The sequence below is a fragment of the Salmo salar genome, chromosome 03 (assembly GCF_965601325.2).
Source record: "Salmo salar chromosome 03, fSalSal1, whole genome shotgun sequence".
NCBI classification, from domain to species: Eukaryota; Metazoa; Chordata; class Actinopteri; order Salmoniformes; family Salmonidae; genus Salmo; species Salmo salar.
Window position 1 is genome coordinate 35,173,106 of NC_138293.1, and position 15,684 is coordinate 35,188,789.

At 44.1% G+C, this 15,684-nt stretch overlaps 1 protein-coding gene across 1 annotated transcript in view; it reads right to left on the reverse strand.

Annotated features, from left to right (window-relative positions):
* Window positions 1-15,684, reverse strand: part of LOC106599903 (corticotropin-releasing factor receptor 2) — a 92,191-nt gene that overhangs the window by 50,149 nt on the left and 26,358 nt on the right. The gene's annotated exons all lie outside the window — the stretch shown is intronic.

The window sequence follows — 15,684 nt, forward strand, 5'->3', positions numbered from 1 at the left end:
CGCCAATTGAAGCTCAACAGAAGTTGGGTGATGCAACAGGACAACGACCCAAAACACAGAATTAAATCAACAACAGAATGGCTTCAACAGAAGAAAATACACCTTCTGGAGTGGCCCAGTTAGAGTCCTGACCTCAACCTGACCTTGAGATGCTGTGGCATGACCTCAAGAAAGCGGTTTACACCAGACATCCCAAGAATATTGCTGAACTGAAACAATTGTGCAAGTCTGATCTGCAACTACAGAAAACGTTTGGTTGAGGTTATTGCTGCCAAAGTAGGGTCAACCAGTTATTAAAACCAAGGGTTCACATACTTTTCCCACCCTGCACTGTGAATATTTACACAGTGTGTTCAATAAAGACATGAAAACGTATAATTGTTTGTGTGTTATTAGTTTAAGTGGACTGTGTGTGTCTATTGTTGTGACTTTGATGAAGACCAGATCAAATTGTATGACCAATTGATGCACAAGTCCAGATCATTCCAAAGGGTTCACATACTTTTTCTAGCCACTGTACCTATCTAGTGCAGTCGGGATTGTGGTCGTTTGTGAGTGAATGTATTAAATAATTCCCCTGCAAATTATCTTCTTATTTGACCAGATATGATCTCCCATGAGATGATGTTCTACTCTACTAAATGAGAGCATTGCTCGATCACTGTTTAGTCAAGAACCACTGCTAGACAGGCACATTGAATGTGACTCTACTATTTGCCATTGGTGCATATGTTATTCCTGCCTTGTCCTGGATATTAGCACAACTAGGTTAAGACTATTTACACATACTGCTCAGCGTTCAACACCATTGTGCCCTCAAAGCTCATCAATAAGCTAAGGACCCTGGGACCAAACACCTCCCTCTGCAACTGGATCCTGGACTTCCTGAAGGGCCACCCCCAGGTGGTAAGGGTAGGCAACTACACGTCTGCCACGCTGATCCTCAACGCTGGGGCCTCTCAGGGATGTGTGCTCAGCCCCCTCCTGTACTCCCTGTTCACTCATGACTGCACGGCCAGGCACCACTCCAACACCATCATTACATTTGCTGATGACACAACAGTGGTAGGCCTGATCACCGACAACAACGAGACGGCCTATAGTGAGTTGGTCAGAGACCTGGCCGTGTGGTGCCAGGACAACAACCTCAACGTCATCCAGACTAAGGAGATGATTGTGGACTACAGGAAAAAAAGGACAGAGCACGCCCCCATTCTCATCGACGGGGCTGCAGTGGAGCAGGTTGAGAGCTTCAAGTTCCTTGGTGTCCACATCACCAACAAACTAACATGGTCCAAGCACACCAAGACAGTCGTGAAGCAGGCATGACAAAACCTATTCCCCTCAGGAGATTTGGCATGGGTCCTCAGATCCTCAAAATATTCTACAGCTGCACCATCGAGAGCATTCTGACTGGTTGTATCACTGCCTGGTATGGCAACTGTTCGGCCTCCGACCGCAAGGCACAACAGAACGGCCCAGTACATCACTGGGGCCAAGCATCCTGCTATCCAGGAGCTCTATACCAGGCAGTGTCAGAGGAAGGCCCTAAAAATTGCCAAAGGCTCCAGCCACCCTAGTCATAGACTGTTCTCTGCTACAGCATGGCAAGCAGTATCGGAGCGCCAAGTCTAGGTCTAAGAGGCTTCTAAACAGCTTCTACCCCCAAGCCATAAGACTCCTGAACATCTAGTCAAATGCCTACCCAGACTATTTGCATTGCCTCCCTCCTCCACATCACTGCCACTCTCTGTTGTCATCTTAATCATTAATAACTTTACCTACATGTACATACTACCTCAACTAACCAGTGCCCCCGCACATTGACTCTGTACCGGTACCCCCTTGTATATATTGTTATTTTTTACTTCTGCTCTTTAATTACTTGTTACTTTTATCTCTTATCCATATATATTTTTTTTAACTGAACTGTTGGTTAGAGGCTTGTAAGTAAGCATTTTACTGTAAGGTCTACACCTGTTGTATTTGGCGCATGTGACTAATACAATTTGATTTGATATTTGTATGAGAATAAAGAAGTAAGGAAAGCCTGTATACATAAAGGATGGATAAAACACTGTGGGCATTAAGAAACATCTGCTATTCCAGACTGTACCTAGAAGTAAAAAAATAAATAATTGAGAGGTCTTGTAGGTATTAAAAAGGTATGTAAGCCATACTGTACAATGACAAACACAATAATGTATGCAGTTGAACACAATCTGTACATTAACACCACCAAATGAACAGTAAATATAATTTACTTGGGGAGAGCTGACTGTCCATCTGTCTTAACATCTGTCTCTATAAGATGACACATCAAATCACTTCATGTTGCTCCACATGCAAGACCGTCGCATGTGGAGGAATGAATGAATTGCAAACACTGTTATTAAACCGCTGCATTAAGTAAAGGTTGTATGTCTGTATGGACATAAATTGATAAGACTACTGACTATGCCACATACATCTAGTTATATTGAATCTAGTCTTGCAGTAGTTGATTTAGAGTTCATGTGGCAATCAGCAGTAGAAACAATAACAAAGCATACTCCCCACCCTTATTTCGGTAAAAAACTGAGGTATGGGGCTGGAGAAATGTAACCACTCTTATATTGATAGACAAAGCTATGATGCAAGGACTGAGCATCCATGATATAAAAATTATAGTTTTAACCATGTTATGAGGCTATATAGTGTTTGTTTATATATATTTTGTTTGCAAACATCGGAGTAAAGCAAGCTTATATTTTAGGTTCTGATGGGTACGGCAGTTGAACTAAATTCACGAGGCATTGAAATTATATTCTTCAAGAATCAAATGGGTACATATCATTCATTTAGAAGTTGAAAAATGAATATTTCAACTGCTGACTGCCTCTTTAATGAACATAATTGTAATAAATGACATGTTCATTTGAGGTGCTTAGTACAGTCTAACTCCTGTAGAGAGATGGCTGGGGGACAATCACACTGTCACTCAGGAAAGGCTGGCTGACTGACCCCCTAAAAAAAGGTTATTTTGAGTGAACATGCACATTGAACATCCCTTCTACATCAATATATCAGTCATCTCTGACAGTTTGTAATTTTGTGGACGGGATAAGGGTCATCTTTTAAAAGCAACAAAACATCTCCCAGATGGAACTGTGAATTGCAATTGAACTCAAGGCTAAGCCAAGATTTCTGAGTAACCACTGTCATGTTGACATTATATCGCAAAGGATAAAGAACTCATCTGTTCAGAGATTAGCCCAAATAAATAGCCTAAACCTCTAGTCATTTGGGTTTCAGGAACAGTTGGGTGGATGAATATGGCATTTGAAGACATTGTTTATCTGTCAGGTGCAATCTAAATGAAAAGTGACAATTTGAGCCAGCAGAATACCATTTTGAGAAGAAAGGAAAATCAGAATTGACCTACTTTTCTCTTGAAAACACACTAAGGCTACTGGGGGTATCGTAAAAATAAAAATGCAATGCCTCTGTGTGGAAGTCGACAGGAAATCATTTTAGAGTGTACAAAATGGTGTGAAGAGATTGTTCCGCTGACAAAATACCAAAATCTCTTTGGTTAACCTCTATGGGCTAAGTAACAGCCACTTGAAGCCTGTGGCGCGATTTTCAAAACCTTAAAAATCCTATTACTTCAATTTCTCAAACATATGACTATTTTACAGCTATTTAAAGACAAGACTCTCGTTAATCTAACCACACTGTCCGATTTCAAAAAGGCTTTACAACGAAAGCAAAATCAGATGACAACCCTAGGACATTATGTTATACAATACATGCATGTTTTGTTCAATCATGTTCATATTTATATCAAAAAACAGCTTTTTACATTAGCATGTGACGTTCAGAACTAGCATACCCCCCGCAAACTTCCGGGGAATTCGCTAACATTTTACTAAATTACTCACGATAAACGTTCACAAAAAGCATAACAATTATTTTAAGAATTATAGATACAGAACTCCTCTATGCACTCGATATGTCCGATTTTAAAATAGCTTTTTGGTGAAAGCACATTTTGCAATATTCTAAGTACATAGCCCAGGCATCACGGGCTAGCTATTTAGACACCCGGCAAGTTCAGCACTCACCAATATCAGCTTTACTATTATAAAAGTTTGATTACCTTTTGTTGTCTTCGTCAGAATGCACTCCCAGGACTGCTACTTCAATAACAAATGTTGGTTTGGTCCAAAATAATCCATCGTTATATCTGAATAGCGGCGTTTTGTTCGTGCGTCCCAGACACTATCTGAAATGGTAAATCAGGGTCGCGCGCATGGCGCAATTCGTGACAAAAAAATCTAAATATTCCATTACCGTACTTCGAAGCATGTCAACCGCTGTTTAAAATCCATTTTTATGCCATTTTTCTCGTAGAAAAGCGATAATATTCCAACCGGGAATGTCCATTTAGCTAAACTGAGGAAAGTAAACAAAGCTTTCGGTCGACGCGGGCATGAGCCTGAGTCTCACAGTACTGTAACCAGCCACTACCCAAACGCGCTACTTTTTTTCAGCCAGAGCCTGCAAAGCCACGATTCAGCTTTTTGCCGCCTTCTGAGACCCTATGGCAGCCGTAGGAAGTGTCACGGGACAGCTAAGATCCTCACTCTTCAATAAACAGAGACAAGAAGAACGACACCTTGTCAGACAGGCCACTTCCTGCCTGAAACCTTGTCAGGTTTTTGCCTGCCAAATGAGTTCTGTTATACTCACAGACACCATTCAAACAGTTTTAGAAACTTTAGGGTGTTTTCTATCCATGTGTAATAAGTATATGCATATTCTAGTTACTGGGTAGGAGTGGTAACCAGATTAAATCGGGTACGTTTTTTATCCAGCCGTGTCAATACTGTCCCCTATCCTAAACAGGTTAAACAAAAGAGGACAGGGACTGTGGATTTCACTGTAGGGATGAAAAAGCATATTCTACAGCAAATTCACGCACACATTCTACAGGTGTAAAATGCAAAATGGGCACAATAATAGACATGAACAGCATATCATTTTTTTGTTGTTATTTCTCATATTAACTGATCAGTCAGGATAACTAACTAGCATCCAATTACTCAGTTAACACAGAAAACAATCAGTGCAGCGCTAGTTCATACAGGTAACCCTAGTATTGGCTTCAGCGATGCATCAGCTGACGTCACACCAACCATATTCTACAAACACTTCCTACCTTAATATGGCGGTCTTTTTAGCTGATCAGTTTTACACACTTATTCTCTGCTGCCTCTACTGCTGTTGGTTACTCGATAGTAAGGGGTTGCATTTTTTTTGCATCCACCCACCACCCAAGCCTCCACCTGTTGGTTATGTGTCTCTTTCCTGCAGGGGGATTGGTACAATGTACCTTGCTCACTACCTGTGTCATGAGATGCTCATCACAGGGATATAACAGAGTCCTTTGTGAAATGGTGTGAAGCCAATTACTTGGACAAGTATGCACTGAAGACCAAGGACCTAGTGGTAGATTTTAGGAAAAATAAAGATTTTTAATCCCATTTCTATTAATTGTGAAGAAATTGACAGTGTTGACTCTTATAAGTACTTGGGTGTAATAGTGGACAACAAACTGAACTGGAAGGAGAATTATCAGTGTCTACATAAACAGCCAATCCAGACTGTACTTCTTAAGTACTGTGAAAGGCCGTACCTATTCACTGACAAAATCCTGGGCGGGACAGCACGGAATGAGACGCAGAGATGTAACTTCAACAAAAAGAAGGAAACTGTATTGGGAGTTCTTCTTTCAACTCTCCCAGGACCGTATAAACAAAGGCCAGGGTAATGGCTATCAAACAAAACCAACAACAACAAAAAACGAACAGTTGGTACCACACGCCAATCTAACAGCTTGAGCCGAACCGGGCATCCTACTGTCCTTGAATTCACCATAGTCTCCAGCTCATAATCACTCTCCCCCCTCTGCCCCTTCAGTCAGGTCCTTAAGATAGCACCATCAATAATCAGTCAATTGGCCTCAGGTGAGCTCATCAGTAGTGGCTTTACTGCGGCCCACCTCCAGGAGAGGGCGCAGTCGGACCACTTGATCCGGCTGATCCCTCACACATCCCCCCCCCTCAAGCCAGACCCAGGGGGGCTCGTGCCAGCCGGACATACCAGGTCTCGGCGAGAAAGCGCATCCGCGTTACTGTGTAGTTTTCCGGGCTTGTGAACCACCTCGAATTTATACGGCTGCAGCGCTAGGAACCACCTGGTTATCCGGCTATTGTTGTCCCCCTGTCCCGCCATCCACTTGAGGGGGGCGTGGTTGGTGACCAGGCGGAAACTTCTCCCCAGGAGGAAGTACCTCAGATACCCTAGCGCCAGCGCCTCTCCCTCCAGAGTAGCATAGTTTCACTCCCTTGGGGACAGCTTGCGGCTGATATACACAATGGGGTATTCCTCCTCCCCCTGCAACAACACGGCCCCGAACCATGTGTCTGATGCGTCTGTGAATACAGTAAAAGGCATCTTACAGTCTGGCATCCTCAAAACAGGGTTCATGCATAACAGTCTTAAGTTCATTAAAAGCTTTTTCGGCCCTGTCGGTCCATACCACCCGCACTGGTTCTGATTTTTGGGTCAGGTCGGTCAGTGGCGCAGCTATGGTGGAATAGTTTGGTATGAAGTGCCGATAGTATCCTGTCAGTCCCAGGAAGGCACGGACCACCTTCTTGTTAGCAGGCCTGGGCCACTCCCGCACCGCCTGTGTTCTCTCCTTCTGGGGTTAGATGAGACCACTGCCGATAATGTACCACAAGTATTCGGCTTCGTTTAAGCCTAGGTGGCACTTTTTAGGATTGGCCGTAAGCCCGGCCGCCTCCAGGCTCACCAACACAGCTCGTACCTTGTTTAGGTGGTTGTCCCAGTCCTCCGTGTGTATGACGACATCATCAATATAGGCGGTTGCGTAAGCCTAATGGTGTCTAAGCAGGGTATCCATCAGTCGTTGGAACGTTGCTGCCGCTCCATGTAGACCGAATGGCATCCGGACGTACTGGAAAAGCCCCTCCGGCGTGGCAAAGGCGGTCTTGTGACGATCCTCCGGGGCTAATGGGACTTGCCAATAGCCCTTCGTTAGGTCTATGGTGGAAATGTAGTTGGCTTTCCCTAACCGCTCTATGGGCTCGTCAACGCGTGGAATGGGGTAGGCATCGAATCGGGAGATAGCATTTAGGGCCCTGAAGTCCTTACAACACCGTGTTGACTCATCAGATTTGGGCACCAGCACGATTGGGCTAGACCAGGCACTTGTGGACGGCTCCACCACACCTAGTCGTACCATTTCGCCCACTGTGGCATGTGCCATCTTGCTCCTAGTTTTGGGGATTCTATACAGCCTTAAACATACTTTGGCCCTGGAGTTTGTCCTGATATGGTGCTGGATCAGGTTAGTGCTACCTGGAATGGGCGAGAAAACTCTCCTGCTTTGTCTGACCAATGCTGTTAGGTCCTGTTTCTGTTGTGCCATTAACTTGGTTCCCATGGGGACTTCCATTGGCGTCGCCTCGTCCTTCCCCTTTCCCCCATAAAATACCTGTGCCTCCCTCTCGTGGTACAACTTCAACAGTTGACGTGGTAAATCTGCATGGCTCGGCATCGCCTGGGCTGCCTAACCGGGTATGTCACCGAGGACACCTGATCTAACACCTCATAGGGACCCTGCCATTGTGCTAGGAGTTTGTGTTGCGGAGTTTGCACTAACAGGAGGACCTTGTCCCCTGTTTTGAAAATGTGGTGTTGGGTTGTCCGGTTGACTGCGCAGCCTGGGCTCACCCCATGTGCTCGTTAACCACCGGCCATATAGCGGCCATCCTATCCCACATCAGGACTACGTAATCAATGTACGAACATGGTTGGTTCTCCCAGGCTTCTTTTGCTAAATCCAAAACCTCTGCGTGGTTGCCCGTACAACAATTCGAAGGGGGGAGAACCTGGTAGAGGCTTGAGGAACTTCGCGCAGGGAAAACATAAGGTGGGGCAACAGCATATGCCAATTTTTCTTGTCCTTATCCACTACACGTCTTAACATGCTCTTGATGGTTTTATTCAACCTCTCGCACAGTCCGTCTGTCTGGGAGTGATAAACACTTGTTCTAATCTGCTCTACACTGTATAGCTTACATAGGTCTTTCATGAGCCGCGACATAAAGGGAGTGCCTTAAAATAGTCAAGGGTAATCCTACTCGCGAAAACAACATGACCAGCTCCTTGGCTATGCCTTTCGTCGCCATGGTGTGTAATGGAATAGCCTCGTGATATTTGGTCGCGTACTACTACGAGGATGTATTGGTGTCCTCGGGCTGACCATGGCAGCGGCCCCACTAGGTCCATGGCAATCCGTTCAAATCGTGTTTCTTTAATGGGCTGAGGTATCAAGGGATTGCGAAAATGGGCCTTGGGGGTCGTACATTGACACCTGTCGCATGACCTGCAATATTTGGCTAAGTCTTTGGTCACCCCCGGCCAGTAGAACCGAGTGAGTACCCTGTCAGCCATTTTCTCCCATCCCAAATGTCCGCCCAAGACATGGGAGTGGGCCAAGTGCAGCGCAGTGTCTTGACATGACTTCGGTACTACCAATAGTTCAAACTCCCCCTCCCTTCTCCTACATACCCAATATAATAGGCCGTTAAATATCTCAAAATATGGGAAACGTAACTCATCCTCATCCTGTAGCCTCTTCCCATCAATAACTGCCACTTTGGCCATAAGCCTTAGCACCTCCGGATCTCGCTGTTGGGCCATGCCAAACTGACCTATAAGGTCTTCGGAAAGGGACACTGCTGTAGCCATTGGACGGGGTGGGGGGCGAACTATGTCGCCATCGTTGGTCTTTGTGTCAAATCCCGGCCAGGACTCCTCTGGTGTGGCCTCGGCGAAGATCTGTTGAAGCCGTTCTCTTTCCTCCTGCCTTCCTATCCTCGTCTGTCTGGCTCTCTCTTCGCCTTGGCTCTCGATTCCGTGGCATGTCTCTTCGAAGACCCACCGCAGCAGTCGTGTGTATTCCTCCTCCAGCTTCTCCTGTTCCCCTAGTAGACCATCTAGTCACCCCGTGTGGTTTACTTTCTTTCCCCAGAGTTTATGGCGGGCAACCAGGTTATGTGCCAGGCCCATGCGGTGCTGTAAGATCCTCTTCTCTTGTCGGCCCCTCTCATGCTTCTCCGCATTGGCCCACAACCAGTGGAAGAGTGGGCAGTCACGACCGAGGAGGACGGGAACTGACAAGTTCGGTGACAGGCTCATCACCATAGGGACCTTTCACACAGGTGTGGTCATCTTTACTCGGGCCCGGGGGTATTCCTGGACGTCGCCGTGTATGCATGATACCTTCACTTCCCCTTCGAGCACTGTCCAGTCGTCCTGTATATCCCTTTGGCTGAGGGAGACCATGCTGCCGGAGTCCAGGAACACAAATGTTTCAGTTCCGCCTATTCTCACCGGAGCGTGACGCGCGGGGGACGTCTCTGCCTGCCAGCAGGGCACTTGACGAGGAATGTCCCTTGCCTGGGTGGAACCGGGGCTCGGGTTAGGGGACTCGGTGGGCATGGGCTCATCCTAAAACATCGGACCGTGCGGGGAATAGGTTCATGTCTCGTTCTCTCCCTCTCTGCTGGCAGCTTCTCTCTCTTCCTCTCCACTCGTAGTAGGGCTTCTTGTGCTGGCTTCCCACGCCTACCGGCCTCTACAAGGGTCTCTGTAGCCCTACAGGTCTCAATAGCCCTGACTAGGGCATCCATTGTCTGGGGGTTGCTCTGGCTTACTGTTCTTAGTACGGTCGGTGGCAGCTCTCTCAAGCACTTGTCAACCTCGATTGTCTCCAGTAGTTCTGCTACGGACCGGGCAGACCCAAGCCAGCCTTTCACTAGGCGGACTAACTCGAACGCTTGTCCTCTAGGTGATTCGTCATCCCTGTAGGTCCATCCGTGGAACCTCTGGGCTCTCACGCAAGGGTACTCTCACGAGGGTTCAGGTTAGACCGAGCCCTCACTAACCTGTATTTTGTACTGTCTTTACTTATAGTGTAGCACACAAGAATGCTCCTTCCATTATTGAGGTCAAGATGAGTATGTCATGTATAGATTTGCACAGACAACATGCTGATATTCATACAGTTGTGAGAACTATGGGCTCACAGCGTGATCAACATAGTCTAGAATCACTGCAAGACACACACACATCACTGTACACACACATACAATATTTTGTGAACCCCCACCCTTAAAAGTCGTATAGGCCTATGTTTAACTTTTATTTTATTTAGAAGAAGAAAAACAATCTGATAGTAAGGGACAAACTGTATACCCTCACAGGTTACGTATTGGCTTGACTTGGTGATGCAATAAGATTCAAATATAGATCTATTAGTCCAAAATGTGTACGTGTCCGCACAGCAGTGGTCTAGAATAGTGGACCATTGGCTTTTATACTTTTCGCATTCTCAGCGTGGCTCAAGCAATTTCTCCAATTGTCAACACATTCAAATCATACGCGGAGCCGCATTGTTTGGGAATATTGGGGAGGTGCGTGGTCGGGATGTGCGTAACCAGCAGACAATGGTCTCAGAGCAGCGTAGCTATGTCACAATGAGATGCCAGAATAGTGTCTAGGCGTCCGTGGACGCTGAATAAAAACGGAGAGATTAAATAAAATCTTACTGTCTTGTGTCCACTGACCCCACAAACTGGTCTTTGGAGAATGCATTGTCATGAAAACACAGATGTACGTGTTCAGTGTGATCGCTCCACTTCCAATTCCCCATTCCTCTCAGTGCAACATGAAAGCACTGTTTAAAAAACATCTGCATGTTTCAGGTCCAACTGATAACACAAAAACTGTTGCTTTGTAGACATGTGCATTCAACCATATTTCCAGAACCCAAACTCACAACAAAAGATATTCCGTTGGTGTGAAGATTTTAAAATAATTAAATTCTTTTGAGCATGAAAACACAAAGCCTAATAAAATGAGCTATTGCACAATGTAATAAAGGAAATACCACATAATGGATGGCTATAAAGTAATGAGTCAGACTTGTTTTGCCCCAAGCCTATATCAAATACAGAAAAATGCATTTATGTTCGAGTAAGAGCTAGCGTTGATTCATTATCTCAAATGGTGTTTCAATTACCAAACTCTCCTCAACTCGTTCAGAGATGGGCTATGTTATACTGAACAAAAATATAATTGCAACATGTAAAGTGTTGGTCCCATGTTTCATGAGTTGAATTAAAATATCCCAGAAATGTTCCATACACAAAAAGCTTTCTCTCTCAAACGGTGTACATACATTTGTTTATATCCTTGTAAGTGAGCATTTCTCCTTTACCAAGATAATCCATCCAAGTGACAGGTTTGGCATATCAAGAAGCTGATTAAACAGCATGGTCATTATACAGGTGCACCTTGTGCTGGGGACAATAAAAGGCCACTCTAAAATGTGGAGTTGTGCCACACAACACAATGCCACATACGTCACACGTTTTGAGGGAGTGTGCAATTGGCATGCTGACTGCAAGAATGTCCACTGGAGCTGTTGCCAGAGAATAGAATGTTAATTTCTCCACCAAAAGCCACCTCCGTCGTTTTATAGAATTTGTCAGTACGTCCAGCATGATAATGTTTCTGCATTGTAACGCACGGCCCCATCTGTACACAATTCCTGGAAGCTGAACATTTCCCAGTTCTTACATGGCCTGCATACTCACCAGACATGTCACCCATTGAGCTGTTTGGGATGCTCTGGATTGACTTGTATGACAGCGTGTTCCAGTTAACGCCAATATCCAGCAACTTTGCACAGCCATTGAATAAGAGTGGGACAACAATCCACAGGTCACAATCAACAGCCTGATCAACTCTATGCAAAGGAGATGTGTCGTGCTGCATGAGGCAAATGTTGGTCACACCAGATAAAAAAAAATCTGATCCACACCCCTACTTTTTATTGTTTAAGGTATCTGCATATCTGTATTCACAGTCTATGTGAAATCCATAGATTAGGGCCTAATGCATTTATTTGAAATGACTGATTTCCTTATGAACTCTAACTCAGTAAAATCTTTGAAATTATTGCATTTATATTTTTGTTCAGTGTAGATCCTAAAGGGCAGACAATAAAGTCAAAGGCTCTGTAAGATATCCAGTGACATCAACACAATTAGTTGTAGTCTTGAGAAATAGAAATGTTCTCGTTCCTTGTCATTCTGGGATGTTTGTATTTGTGATATCAATGGCAAAGAGATTACATTTCAGCAGAATTACTTGGAGCATTTCTGGGAAGGTGTTGGGAATCTCACTGCATGTGATTAGCTATTTAAAACTCAAAGTACAGCAAACAACACCACAATAGGCATACTGTGAACCACACAGTCGATATACAATGCCCCAATTTAAAGTCTTCCAAAAACAACTTCACACCAGAGCCCCCGGTACTTTTGTATACTTTTTAGACAGTAGTTATAAAAGTAGCACTCATGAGCCAAAAGTGTTCCCTGTAAATTGCATACTACGTCACTAACAGTACCAGTCAAAAGTTTGGACAAACCTACTCATTCACGGGTTTTTCTTCATTGTAGAATAATAGTGAAGACATCAAAACTATGAAATAACACATATGGAATCAAGTATTAACCAAAAAAAGTGTTAAACAAAAACAAAACATTTGAGATTTTAGATTCCTTTGCCTTGATGACAGCTTTGCACACTCTTGGCATTTTCTCAACCAGCTTCACCTGGAATGCTTTTCCAACAGTCTTGAAGGTGTTACCACATACGTGACCCGTTTCAGGAAACTAGACTTATGTCATGGGTCACTACTTCACAGGAGATCCGTTTGAACATAAACTTTAAAAAAAACTTTAAAAAAAATTCTAAATTCGTTTTTTGGGCAGAAATGCCTTCTCCAACATGTGAACTTTCATGTGCCTTAACAACAAACTTGTATGCCATCTGTAAATACAAATAAAATTGTCAAAATAAGAGCCTAGTTGGTTAAGCCACAGAAAAGGTGAGCAACCTTCCCGCTGGCCATGATTGGCTGAGATAATGAGTGGGCTGGACATGTCGAGATATAAGTTTGGATTGGTCTGCCATATAGCACGCTTCTGTCTATTTGAGTTGGTCAGTATGTGTAGGTAATCCTATCCAATGCGGCTTTTAAAAAAAATGTATCGCATAGTATAACACTATGCAGGTATCCATTTCAATAGAATGTCACTGCAACAACTGTTTCAGAGCACTCTCATCTTAGTGTACGAGACCAGAGCGCAGAATAACTGATGAATTTACGAATGCTCAACACCGTAATTAAATTGTTGACAGGAGCACAGTTACAGTCACCAACGCTCTGGATAACATGAAAACAGCCTAACCAGCTCTGCTAGGGTGAGTAAAAATGTCAGAGTTTAGGTGGGGGCTAAAGCTTAAAATGTTTTCATTGCAAGTTAAAACTTACTGTTAACTACCTAGCTGTTAGATGGCTGGCTCGCTTGCTAACATTATGTTTATGATCTGTGTTTAGTAATGTTTTCGCAGAATACCATTTCACATTACTAGTTATAGCATAATGTTTGCTAACCTGCTAACATTGAACCTATTTGGTTAACTTTAGCTAGCTATGACAATTGATTTGTATTGCTAGTACTCTATGGATTTAGATTATGGTTCATTGTTTAGCTAGCATGTCTAAACAAGACTCCACTTCGCCAGATGATCATATGACCCATCAAGTTAGCCAGGTGTCTCCTGAGTGGCACAGTGGTCTAAGGCACTGCATCACAGTTCTAGCTGTGCCACTAGAGATTCTGGGTTCGAGTCCAGGCTCTGTCGCAGCCAGCCGCGACTAGGAGACCCAAGGGGCGGCACACAATTGGCCCAACGTCGTCCGGGTTAGGGGAGGGTTTGGCCGGCAGTGATGTCCTTGTCCCATCGCACACTAGTGACTCCTGTGGCAGGCCGGGCGCAGTGCACGCTGACACGGTCACCAGGTGTACGGTGTTTCCACAGACACATTGGTGCAGCTGGCTTCCGGGTTAAGTGGGATTTGTGTCAAGAAGCATTGTGGCTTGGTTGGTTTGTGTTTCGGAGGACGCACGGCTCTCAACCTTCACCTCTCCTGAGACCGTACGGGAGTTGCAGTGATGAAACAAGACTGTAACTACCAATTGGATACCAAGAAATTTGGGAGAGGTTACACAGTGAGTTGTGAACTTCATCAACAACTACGCAGAGGATAATGCAATAGTATCTAGACGTTCCGCTAGCGGAACACCTGCTCCAATATCCAATGATAGGCGTGGCGCGAATTACAAATTCCTCAAAAATACAAAAACTTCAATTTTTCAAACATATCACTATTTCACAGCATTTTAAAGACATGACTCTCCTTTATCTAACCACACTGTCCGATTTCAAAAAGGCTTTACAGCGAAAACAAAACATTAGATTATGTCAGCAGAGTACCAAGCCAGAAATAATCAGACACCCATTTTTCAAGCTAGCATATAATGTCACAAAAACCCAGAAGACAGCTAAATGCAGCACTAACCTTTGATGATCTTCATCAGATGACAACCCTAGGACATTATGTTATACAATACATGCATGTTTTGTTCAATCAAGTTCATATTTATATAAAAAAACAGCTTTTTACATTAGCATGTGACGTTCAGAACTAGCATACCCCCCGCAAACTTCCGGAGGAATTTGCTAACAATTTACTAAATTACTCACGATAAACGTTCACAAAAAGCATAACAATTATTTTAAGAATTATAGATACAGAACTCCTCTATGCACTCGATATGTCCGATTTTAAAATAGCTTTTTGGTGAAAGCACATTTTGCAATATTCTAAGTACATAGCCCGGCATCACAGGGCTAGCTATTTAGACACCCGGCAAGTTTAGCACTCACCAATATCAGATTTACTATTATAAAAGTTTGATTACCTTTTGTTGTCTTCGTCAGAATGCACTCCCAGGACTGCTACTTCAATAACAAATGTTGGTTTGGTCCAAAATAATCCATCGTTATATCCAAATTGCGGCGTTTTGTTCGTGCGTTCCAGACACTATCTGAAAGGGTAAATAAGGGTCGTGCGCATGGCGCAACTCGTGACAAAAAAAATTACCGTACTTCGAAGCATGTCAACCGCTGTTTAAAATCCATTTTTATGCCATTTTTCTCGTAAAAAAGCGATAATATTCCGACCGGGAATGTCCATTTAGCTAAACAGAGGAAAGTAAACAAAGCTTTCGGTCGACGCGGGCACGAGCCTGAGTTTCACAGTACTGTAACCAGCCACTACCCAAACGCGCTACTTTTTTTTCAGCCAGAGCCTGCAAAGCCACGATTCAGCTTTGTACCGCCTTCTGAGACCCTATGGCAGCCGTAGGAAGTGTCACGGGACAGCTAAGATCCTCACTCTTCAATAAACAGAGACAAGAAGAACGACACCTTGTCAGACAGGCCACTTCCTGCATGAAATGTTCTCAGGTTTTTGCCTGCCATATGAGTTCTGTTATACTCACAGACACCATTCAAACAATTTTAGAAACTTTGGAGTGTTTTCTATCCAAAGCCAATAATTATATGCATATTCTAGTTACTGGGCAGGAGTAGTAACCAGATTAAATCGGGTATGTTTTTTAT